Raw genomic sequence first — 13,084 nt, 5'->3', positions numbered from 1 at the left:
ATAATGGGGAACCCAGGAATGGCAGAGACACTAAATCAATATTTTGCCTCAGTCTTCACGGTGGGCATTAGAACATCCTAATAGTAAGAGATAATGCAGAGGATGTTCAAACAGAGGTACTTAGAATAATTGCCATCAGTGGAGAAAAGGTACACAGCAAGCTATTGGGATTAAAGGCAGACAAGTCCCCAGGGCGTGATGGCCAAAATCATAGGGACTTAAAGGATGTGACTGCAGAGATAGTGGAGGCATTGGTTATAATATTCCAAAATTCCCTACATTCTGGAAAGGTTCCAGTGGATTAAAAAAAGATTAATGCAATGAATGCCCTTGTTCAAAAAGGGGAAAGACTGAAAGTAGGAAATTATAGACCAGTTAGTTTAATGACTGTCATTAGGGAAATTGTTGGAATCCATTGTTAAGGAGTAGAAACAGGAGATTTGGAAAACCAAAATGCAATCCATCGGAGTCAGCCTAGTTTTATGAAAGGGAAATCATGGTTGACTAATTTGTTTTTAAAGATGTATCAAGCTTGTTGGATAATGGGAGTCCTGTCGATGTAGTATATCTGGACTTCCAGAAGGTATTTGACAAAGTCCCATCCAAAAGGTTAATACACAATGTAACGTCCCATGGGATTGGATGTAATATATTAGCTTGGATAGAGGATTGGTTAACCAACAGAAAGCAAAGAGTAGGGATAAATGGTTATTTTCTGGTTGGCAAGCGGTAACGAGTGGTATGCCACAGTATTTGGTCCTCGGTCCCCAATTATTTACAATCTATATTAATGACTTGGATGCAGGGTTAGAAAGTACTCTAGCCAAATTTGCAGATAGCACTAAAATAGGTGGGAAAGCAAAATGCAGTGAAGAAAAAGGAAATTTACAAATGCATATGGAAAGTGTCGCAGCACAGCCCCTTTAAGGGGTGATCCTTCGTGGTCCACATGCTGGCTTGTGGCCATTCTTTAAGTCAAGCAGCAGGGAGAATGAGGAAGTCAAAAAGTTGCAACATAGTATAGGATGCTGGTTTTTCGAACAGGAGAACTCAGACTTGTTGGCACCCAAGAGATGGAGTGGGACTCAGTTCGATTTATTGGCTGGAGGCCAGTGAATAGGCCAAAAGGCCAGCTTGGGACCATTCATGCACAAGTATGTGAACCCTGGGCAGAGTGGACACGGGAACCAGAGAGTGAAGACCTGTTTGATGACCCTGTTGTTAAGACACCCTGGGCTATTGAAAGCGGTCAATTATAGCCCACATGACCCAGAGTCATAATACAATTGAATTAACCAATAATTCTGAGAAAAGTACCTGAAGTCCTTGGCCTTGACTGCCCAATAAATACAGTCATTGGGTTTGTACATTTAAACACAATTACTTTTTATTTAGATCAAGAACTATAATGAAATATGCAGAAAATACAACTGGTTAACTGTGATCTAATACCTAATTCCCCACTTTAACTCCCCCCCCCACCCTCTGTACACACACATATACACAAGACAGACAAACACAGAGGAGGAGAGAGAGGTGAAAATAATAAGTAAAAGGAAAAAGAGTCTTTCATTCAGATGGTTATCTTTAAGCAGACCTTCCTTCAAATTCAACTTTCAGATCCAGGTCTCTGTTTGCACCCTGTAATGGTTTCATGATGGATTCATTGATTCGGGTTCTCTGTAGGTTCAGAAATACATTAACTCACTGCCTTTAAGGAGAGAGAGAAGAGAGGGAGCAGGTCCTTGTCCTTGTGTGTCCAGGTCTCAACTCTGCTTTCCTTAGGTCTCTGAAACCATCCCACTCAGGCAGGACCCAATCATCACCGGTTGCTGGGCAGAATACAGCCTTTTGGCCAATTCATTGGCCACCAGAAAATCAATTGAACTGAGTCCCGCCCCATCACCTGGGTGCCAAAAAGTCTTGAGCTCTCCTATTTGAAAAATGAGCAGTATCTACTATGTTGCAACTTTTTGAATTCCTCATTCTCTCTGCTGCCTGACTTAAAGACACATGTCCATTAATCATCCATGGATCAAAAATTATAACAGCAAAAATAAAAAGGGAATTAAGGGAATCAACAGCATGGACCCTTACACTGTGTCTTTGTATTGTTTACCTTTACCTGTTACTAATAAACCCTTGTTCAGTTCTCCTGCAAGTCTCCCTAGTATTGCCTCAAATCACCACAGATGGGTCGACCAAAATCTGGCAAATGTAATTTAACATGGATAAGTTTGAGGCTACTCATTTTGGTCAGAGCAATAAGAAGCCCACTTATTAATTGAATGGAAAAAAACTTCAAAATGCTTCAATTCAGAGGGACCTGGATGTCCTTGTGCAAGAATCACAGATGGTATGGAGGTGCAGCAGGCAATAAGGAACCCAAACAGAACTATGACATTCCTTTCCAATGGAATCGAGTTTCAAAGTAGCGAAATGCTGTTGCAACTGTATAGGGCATTGTTGAGACCACATCTGGAATACTGAGCAGTTTTGTCCCCTTACTTGAGGAAGGCTATAAATGCATTAGAGGCAGTTCAGAGAAGGATCAGATTGATTCCAGGGTTGAAGGACTTGTCATACGAAGAGAGATTGAGCAGTTTAGGTCTGTACTCACTGGAGTTTAGAAGAATGAGAGGAGATCTAATTGAAGTATACAAGATACTAAAGAGGACTGAAAGTGTGGAAAAGGGATGGCTTTTTCCACTTATTGAACATTCTAGAATGAGATGCCATAGTTTTAGGCTAAGATATGGAAGATTTAAAACAGAAATAAGGAGAAATTACTTCATTCAAAGAGTTGTCAAACTGTGGAATTCTCTATTCCAGAAGTGCAGTGAATGCCAGAACATTAAACAAATTTAAGGAGGACATAGATAGAATTTTAATTAGAAGCGGATGGTGGGTTATGGGGAATGGGCAGGAAGGTGGAGATGAGGCCAAGATGAGATCAGCCATGATCCCATTGAATGGCGGAGAAGGCTTGAGGGGCTGAACTGCCAACTCCTGCTCCGAGTTCTTATGTTCTTATGTCCTTCAGAAACACCTCCCCAATTCACAGATGCCCCACTTGACAACTTGATTGCCTTTGCCTGCTCTCAATCACTCATCTTCCTCATTTGCTTGTGCGCTGCTGCAAAAGCAGCAATGGACAGATCTTAGTTCAAATTCACTAATGTCAGTTCCTTTTGCTGTCTGTAACTCACTCGCTTGATGGAAATAAGATGCGAGGGCCAATACTGGATGTGCCTCACGGTAATTTAAGAATTTGAGTTAAGATTTAAAGGCCTGACAACAAAATGCCAAAAAAGTAAAAGTGACATTTAAGCTGTCTGGTTGTCGTGCTTCAATAATACCTTTCAGGGAAAGAAACCCTTACTTTGATAGACCCATATTTGTGACTCCAGTTTTACATCAATGAGATTAACCCTTAACTCTCCGCACAAGTGGATCCACATCACCTTTCAGGCCAACTATAGATAGGCAATAAATGCCAGCCTTTCCAGCATTGCCCAGAATCCAAACATTCCTCTTTTACATTGCCAATCATTTTATTATTATGCAATTGTGCGTAATTAAATTAAATATTTTCAAATGTCAATGCCAATTTTTTCATATTGCGTCAGTGTGCAGTATAATTCTTTTCCAACTGAGCTGCTGGAAGTAAGTCACTGTTGAAGAAGATAAAAGGCCCTTTTGCGTTGGAGGAGCACTGTCATTAATTAATGCATTCTCTCCCACCATCAGATGTACACGTAAATTTCAATGACCTGGCCTTGATTGTTCTGCCAATATCTGAGATCCACTTTTCATGGTGGTTTCTATGGGACCAGCTCCCCCCGCTTACCTCCCTACTGCAGGACCTGTTACATTTGATGTCACTAATTAATAACGAGACAAAGCTGCTCAAATAAACATTTCTATTGAGACAAAGGGATTTGCTCTAATTTTTACACATCCACATATCCATGGGAAACATCGGCAGAATCGTCTAATCTCGCCGACAGGGGGAAACCTGGTAGGCGGAGGGGGTTAATTTAGCCGAATGACAAAAATCATATACCTGACTGAGGGATAAACTTCAGCAATCATGTTCTGTGTTTTAATGTTGGTTAAAGGTAGATCGAGCTTCTCGTCAACAATGTTGTGAAGCTCTTTTGCATGCATTAATATGTAATGTGTGCTCATTAGAAGGCCATCTAATTGGAATTAAGTTCCCTCGCCAAATTAAGTTCCCCGCCAGTGAGAAATTGGAGCTTTGTAAGAGTCCTTCCTGTTTATTTCCTTTGTTCCCATGTTATCTTATTATATTTGGTCCATGGACCCATAATCGGAATATCCCTTTAAGCAGAAGGCATAGCTGAAGCACGACATTGTGTTCCTCGATTTTGTATTTTGGAGAGGAGAAATTGACTCGTCGGCACCAAGTGGATTATAGGGACCAGCTTTGGAGGAAGTTGGTTTGATTAGTTGGCTGGCAACCTGTAAGCTTGGCCGGGGATAGTATTCTGCCTGTCAACGGTCAGTGATTGGTTCCTGCGTGATGATTTCTGAAAAATAGTCAACAAAAGTGTTTTAAACGTCGGAAGTGAAAGGAACAATCTTTATTGTTCTAAAACCAGTGAGGGTCTGGCACATCTTTGCTGAAAACTTGTAAGGATTCTGAATCTACAGAGAAAATAGACAATCTTACCAGAGAAGACCATCTCATTCATAAAAGGAAGAAATACCGAAACAAAAACTGAACCTCAGAAAAACTGGACGTCATCCCAGTGCACCAAAGATCTTGTATCCTTTGTATTTTTATTAATTTTTTTTTACCTCTCAACCACTCTTTTCCTTATTGTGTTGTTTATCTGTGTGTGTGTGTGTGTGTGTGTGTGTGGAGAGTGGGGGTTATTAGATTGAGAGGAGGGGTTAGGAAGGGATATTAGATAGTCAGTTCTATTCTTTTGCCTATGTAATAATATTGTACATAATAAAAGGTTTCTTGTGTTAAAGTTACAAACCTGATGACAAATCAAGTGGGGCTGGAATTGACCACGCACGAGTCCCAAGGGAGTGTAACAGTGTTCACATTTACAACTGCACATAAATGGTGTGTACCTGGAAAGGTATACTTCTTCCATGATTGACAGTGAGTTGCTGATGCATTATTCCCTTTGGGGAGTGTCTGCATTTGGAACCCAAGCTCAAGTCTATGTGGTGGCTGTTCAAGTTGCATGGAGGATGGCCAAGGAAGGTTCGGAGGGGTGGGGGGGGGGGGGGGGGGAGGGGGTGAAGAAGTGATTGGGCAAAGGTAGAGAGGGATGGTGCAGGCTGTCCAGATGCCCTTTAAATACTGCTTACGGACCTTTAACTCCATGAGGCAATGGTGGGGATGTCAACTTCCTAGAACCCCCACAAGAATCGGCAAGCTCCTTGAGGATGTGTACGTAGATGAGCTGATCACCGCAAGATCGCATATGGTCAGCTGTCCTGCCCAACAACAAGGATCACTCTAGCTTTGCTACCTGCCTTCAAGCTCCCCAGAATGGAAGATTCCGGCCATATTCTCAAAGAACCTCTTGCAGGCCTTTTGAAATAATTCTCTGGTGAGTGCAATAAATGGAAAAGTACACTACATGGAGGTCAGTCGAGTTTATTTATTTGTTCATGCCTGAATTATTGGTAAAGCCAGCGTTTATTGCCCATTCCCAATTGTCATGAGAAGGTGATGATGAGCTACTTTTTTTTAACCGTTGCCATCCACAATATTCTGTCAACAGCAATATAAAAGTACTTTCAGGTGAAGATTTACTTCTAGGCTCTGCATGCCATCCATACCTTTACCTTCCTAGTATAAACACTCAGGTGGTATGAAAGCAGTATTGATATTTTAGCAATGTAACCACTCCAGGCGTTCCTATGGTAACGGAAACTTCTTTTTCTCACGTTCTGTTTCTTGATTACTACATTCATATTCACAAGTGCGCTGCATCGACTGCAATGCAAACAAGATGGACTCTTGATTTAATACTGTACTGAGCAACAATGTGAGAGTGCAGGCAAAGGGTACACTGTCTTAGGTTTCATGACCCTCTCAAATGGACTCATGCTCAATGCAAGAAAATGAAGCAAGCTATCTTATTGCCCTGTGGAAGGAACATGACTCTTTTTGAAATACTTTAATCAATGGTAACTGTCATGATATTTAAACACACACATCATGATAGACACACCAACAGACAAATCAGAACACACAACACCACAACCAATGACAGAAAGATATAAAAGCACAGACACGACCCCCGGTGGTCAGTATTAGCTGCAGAGGAGGACCAGGACAGATCTGCTACCAAACACACTCAGGGAGACAGCACGTGCAGAGTATCCAGAACGAACTGTATTATAAGAGTTAAAATAAAATAGAGTTGTACCACATACAACTGTGTTGGCTCATCTGTGCACCAGAGCACCCAACACCAAATGGTACAGGAGTGGATCGATACCTGCCGGCATACCTCAGTGTACAGAGACAACCAGCAGTGCCCAGGCAAAATGATAGAGCTCCCGGTTCCGCAGCCGCTCCAGTGCTACGGCGATCTCCGCGAAAACTGGCGGCGATTCCGGCAATGGTTCGAATTGTTCCTGGTGGCAGCTGAACTCCAAGACCTGGATGATAGCGAAAAAATTGAATTTCTCCTCACCATCGCCGGTGCAAGGGCAAGAGAAATATTCACAAGGTTCAGGTTCTTCAGGAGGCAGCAAAGGTACGATTACCAGGCAGTCCTGGACAAATTCTCCAAGTACTGTGAAGAAAACACAATCCAATCGGCAAGTAAAGGTATGAAAAGCTGCAGTACTCACCTCGTGGCTGGGATCCCGGAGCCCGAATTCCCAGAAGCCGAAATCCCGGGCCTGAGAGAGGGCTGGGTCGAGGTTGGTGGCCATCTTGCTAAAGGTATCACGCTAGCACAGTTGCGCGAGCAGTGCGCAGAACCGGAAGTTTCGTTTGCGCATGCGCGAGATGCTGTGCATGCGCAGTCAAGAAAACGGCCATCGGTAAAGGAACAGCGATCTGAGCATGCGTAGTCGCTTCCTACGTGCTACATACCGAGCGTCAGGATGTCAGAGGCCCCAGACTGCACCAATTTAAAGGGGAAATGTCCCAAATCCAATTTAAAAGGGAAACGTCCCAAATCAAAAAAACAAAAATCTGTTAAAGCTGTAAAACATCCTTCCCTCACCTGGAATGACAGCACATTGCCGCAAATTGACCCAGGAGATGGATTTGACCTCCGAAGAACCCTCCGACAAGCAGTTACCTACGCACAAGCCGATGATTCTGACCTCGAATACTTCGATGACGATCTTTACAGTGTTTCCGGATCTCGCGAGCCCAATGATAGCTCCGTGGTCCTATACGACTATGACTCGGACGAACCTTTCGTGTTGCACATTGGCGGCCCCCACATTGAATCCGACGCAGATGCGGATTCATTTTTCGGATTTGAGGATCTTCAATCCAGCAGATATGACGTTCCAACTTATCAGTACCGGATGATGCTGCAGCCTGACATTAACAGACAGGGAGCGGTACAAGCACACGGAGAGCGCCCTGCTGCCACACAGAGCGTGGTCCACGTCCCGCTCAACGTTCCCGACTCTATGAAAGAAGACATGCAAGACTCCAGAGTGCAGTCCTCGCATGAACCAGAAGTGACTCCAGTGTCACAAGCTTCCACAGCAAGCTCGTGGACAGACTCCACAATTGCAGAAATGCAAGACTCCAGAGCGCAGTCCTTGCACGGACAAGAAGTGACTCCAGTGTCACAAGCCTCCACAGAGAGCTCGTGGACAGCCTCCACGATAGAAGCAGCGCAAGACTCCAGAGCGCAGTCCTTGCACGAACAAGAAGTGACTCCAGTGTCACAAGCCTCCACAGAGAGCTCGTGGACAGCCTCCATGATAGAAGCAACGCAAGACTCCAGAGCGCAGTCCTTGCACGAACAAGAAGTGACTCCAGTGTCACAAGCCTCCACAGAGAGCTCGTGGACAGCCTCCACGATAGAAGCAACGCAAGACTCCAATGTGCAGTCCTTGCAGGAACAAGACCATGAGGGTCTAGCAACCTCTCCTGACCAACCAGCGGCAGACGATGCAAGTCTGCCATGCTCACGTGAACAGCAAGAAGGCTATAACAGCCTACCATGCTCCACTACACAGCAGCATGACCATGACGGTCTCTCATGCTACAATGAAGGGCACAGCGCTGAAGACTGTTCAAGCCCAACTGAAGACAAGCCAAAGGAATCGCCTCGTCCAAGCCCGAAGAAAAAAGGTTTATGCGGTGACCTTCAGGATCATTATAGCCGAACAGAGATTAATAATGCTGCACGGCCACAGAAGGATGCTAAGGATTTGCTAACGAAATTAATTGAATGTTTAACTTGCAAGGAGCAGACTGAGAATTGCCAGTGTTTTAGTACGGATCGAAAAAATGGACAAGACATTGATCCTCAGGTAATGGAAATAACACAACCTGAATCATATCTACAGCAGGGACAAATGTCTCCCTTCAACACAACGCCGCAAAATCCCAACTTCGGAGACCAGCAGTTAGTCAGTAATGACTCTTCAAACCTTGAGGGGAACATTAATTGCATTGAACCTATACACACTCCACTGATTATTGAGCAGAACATTGGAGCAAGAATCCTGAGGACACCGACATCGAGTAGCCAGATAACAAATTTAAAACCCACAGCAGTTTCAAGTGAACCAAGTGTGCTTTCCACTAATGGTGAAGATGCAGATAAGGTCGACCCGATTATCCATTGTACCACACTAACCCCAGTGATTAAGCAGTTATGTATGTGGAGTATAATGTGGGCAATTGAGAACAGTAAAAGAGAGACTGTGACCATGCCAGTCCCAGCAAAATCAGACCCAGAGACCATGAAGGCATGTACATTAGACAAAGATACATATGAGGTACCTGAGAAGAAAAGTGAAACGGAATGTTCTTTGGAAAATAGTACAATGTCGATAGAAACATTGGATCCTATATTCGAGACCATACATATGGGAGAATTTGGGGGTAATAAACAAGGTTCTGCAATGTCTGGGGGAAGATTTAAAATTCCAAAGAAGAAAAGCCCAAATGAAGGACAACGGCAAGACAATGACAGTCCACCGACATGGTGTGCACCACCAGATGAAAACTCTGACAATTTACCCAACCCTAGTGAACAGCAAGCTGCTAATGACGATCTATCCACGGGATGTGAGACGAGTGACGACAGCATCCCACTTCCCATGCAAAAGGTGCAAGGTGACAGACCTCGCCTAGTGCGTCCCGAGGCACTCGACGATCACGGTGGGACCACTGACGACTGCGGTGGCGGCGCACCGCTTCCACCCTCGATGGCTCGACCCTCTCCACTGGTTGGTGCATTCCTGCATGTTCCGACTCCAGAAGTGCAGCTTCAGGGAATCTCGGCTGCCTCCAGTGAACCTGTTGGGACTCCGGACGGGGGGCATCGACGGAAGGCAGACCGGACTCCAGATGGGGAGCAGCCAAGTGCCGACTCTGATTTGCGCACGCCAGACCTTGCTCCGGACGGGCGGTGTCGCGGCCTCGGTGATGGCACGCTCAGGGTGACGGCGGATGCCACGGCGACAGGGAATGGTTCGCGTGGCAGTCCCACTGGGTCGGCAGTGGCAACCAGCACCGGCGGTCCAAGATGGACACACCAATTCGCGCCATCGCCAGACGTTGATGCGAGCAACAATTCTCTCTCCAAGGCGACATGCTTCGACGTTTCTCTGCGGAGTCGCCCTTCCGGCACAGCAGGTGGCCGGAACCAGCGTGCACGGTCTCGGCCAACTTCCACATCTGGCACAGTCATCGCCTTGCATGATATTAGTGATGGTGCTACTTCGATGGCAACGACCCATCGGCTACAAGATGCCGTCCACCACAAACATAAAAAGAAAAAAGACTCCACCTTGTTCCTGGCATGCAGGGCGGATGGATTGGTGCGTAGGCGCAATCAGCGAGCTTTGCGCCGCCTTCCACGCTCGCAACTGAACCGTACGCACACGCCGGATCCTCCACTGGTTCCCAAGGATGACTTTGTGGAGATGCCACGGATCATGCCCCTTCCATCGCCACCAGAACCAAACCACAGCCAAGGCACCACTAACAAAGATGTTGAATGTTATATTTGCACGAATGAAAAAACCAAGCACTGCACGAAGTACAACAAATGGTAAAGTAGAGACTTCGGCAACAGCATCACCTCCAACAGTCCAAGGTGAACCAGTGTGACCCCAAATCTCCACAGCTGAACCGGCTTGAGGACCAGCCCATTCTTGAGGCGGTCACCCATTAGACTGGACTTATAACGCTGTTCATACGTTCAAAAAGTCAAACACTTCTGTATTATAACCTGTTGTTGTTTATTGTTCCAGATATCGTCTGACCGGACCAATGTTCAAGTTTTTTTTTTCTCGCATCCAAGTTTTGTTATGGTACAACCTTGTTAGTGTGACGCACCCGACATTGCCCCATGTAAATAGTTACGTCATATAAACACGCTGTACACAACACACACACACACTCTTAGATGCACTCACGACACAATTATATTTATAACCACGTAGGCACATATCTTTGTAAAAAGGGGGGATGTCATGATATTCAAACACACACATCATGATAGACACACCAACAGACAAATCAGAACACACAACACCACAACCAATGACAGAAAGATATAAAAGCACAGACACGACCCCCGGTGGTCAGTATTAGCTGCAGAGGAGGACCAGGACAGATCTGCTACCAAACACACTCAGGGAGACAGCACGTGCAGAGTATCCAGAACGAACTGTATTATAAGAGTTAAAATAAAATAGAGTTGTACCACATACAACTGTGTTGGCTCATCTGTGCACCAGAGCACCCAACACCACAGTAACTTGATAAGAATGAATAAATCAATCACTAAACATGTAAGCGTGTCACAGAAAAATATTCACTGATACATCATGTTGGTTCCTGAGGAAGATAACGTAAGTTCTGTTAAGTCTCTAAACTACTTTTCATACCAAAGACCTTTTTAACGTCCCTAGCAAAGCACTGGAAGCTAGTCCCAGAGCAGGTGAGTCGAGTAAATCATTATTTTATGAATCATAAGAACAGTGTTTGACAGATTGATAAGGTTACCCTGAAGCAAACACCTCGGGATGTTTGTCAACACTAAAGATGCAAAAGAAGTGCAAGTTGATTTTGCTGCTGTTCACGGTTTGGCATCATGATTGAACCCTAATTTATACATGAAGTGCATCACCGGCATGCCGCATACGATAACTGATTTTGCTGTGCTTCAGTGAGCAAACATTCTTTAATCATGAGACGCAGAATAGACAGACCATGCAACTGAATGTGTATGGCATGCAATGGGCAGAACTGGAGGAAAGAATGGGGAGGATCGGGCCACAATCACAGAAACTATCGGCCCTTTTCTTTGGCCCGACAATTACATCTAGCCCTGAGGCATGTTTATTTAGAGCTAGGACTGGTTGAAAGCATGGAATACAGAATTTACATGATCAATCAGAGTCAGTGCCTTTTCAAAGTTCTACGCACATCAATATAAGACAGGCGACAGATGCAACACCACTTGTTTTGCATCACCCAAGTTGACTTTCACCCATTTAAACATTATTTTGAGACCTTTTTCGACATTTCTTTTTTTTAATGTATTTTTTCCCAAACTTATTCAAACGGTTACAAAACATAAACAGTCTCAGGAACATACTCCCCAACACACAATTATAGTTTGTACAAAACTTTATCCCCATTTTCATACCCACATTCCTTTGCCCTCCCTCGAACCGCCCCCCCCCCCCCTCTCTGAATGATGAACAACTCCTCAAACATGGCCAGGACCATCCCCCATCTTGCCTCAAAGCCCCCGCTGAGCACCTCCATTCGTATTTTTTCCAAACGGAGAAAGTCGTATAAGTCTCCCACCTAGGCCGCTACCCACTGTGGCATTGCCAACCGCCATTCCAGTAAAATCCTTAGCTGGAAAACCAGAGACATGAAGGCCACAACATCGTCCTTCCTCCATTCCATCAGCTCCGGCTTCTCCGATATCCCAAATATCAGCACCAAAGGGCCTGGCCCAGCCTCCTCCCCCAAAATCCTTGAGAGTGTCATGAACACTCCCGCCCAGAATCTCTCTAGATCCTCGCAGCCCCGGAATATATATGCATGGTTTCCTGATCCCCACCCACAGTTATCACAGTCGTCTGCAACAATTGGAAGAAGCCACTTATTCTTGCCCAGTTCATATGCACCCTCTGTACCATCTTGAATTGTATCAGGGTTATTCTCACGCACAACAAAGTCGCTACCCTGAGTAGCACCTCACTCCACACTCCCCAGTTTATCTCCCCTCTGAGTTTCCCTCCCACGTCTCCTTAACCTCACCACCTGCTCTTCTCCCAGCTTCCCGAGTCACCCATATATGTCTCCGATCCTGTCCTACCTTTCCACGTCAGGAAGCAGCAGCCACTCCAGCAGGGCATACTTCAGTAGCTTGGGGAACTCTTTCCAAACCTTCCGAAACACTTTTCCGTCAAAATTACTCCAGTTTTTAGCACTGCTGCCTCACCGCGCCAATGTCCCAGATTCGATCCCGGCTCTGGGTCACTGTCCATGTAGAGTTTGCATATTCTCCCCGTGTTTGCGTGGGTTTTGTAGCCATCCTGGATGGCCTCTTACAACCAGGAACAGAGAAACCCGCAAAGCATAGCAGGTAAAATGGACAAAGCAAGATTCAGGCAGGCTCAGAGCCGGAAATGTATATTTGCAAGTGAGGAGTCCAGGCGGTATCGAAACTCCGACCAATTTGCATTTTGATGGACCGATTAGCATTTGATGACCCATCTCCACCAAGATAAAGGACTGGTATTCGAGCGACCGGGAAGCGAAAACAACAGGGTCAGTGACCACTTGGGACACGCCCAGCCATCCAGGCACCTGCTCATTTATTGGTTAGAAATCACACATAGTGATCAGGGA

Source organism: Scyliorhinus torazame, chromosome 8 (genome assembly GCF_047496885.1).
Source record: "Scyliorhinus torazame isolate Kashiwa2021f chromosome 8, sScyTor2.1, whole genome shotgun sequence".
Lineage (NCBI taxonomy): Eukaryota > Metazoa > Chordata > Chondrichthyes > Carcharhiniformes > Scyliorhinidae > Scyliorhinus > Scyliorhinus torazame.
This window is presented reverse-complemented; position numbering follows the sequence as displayed.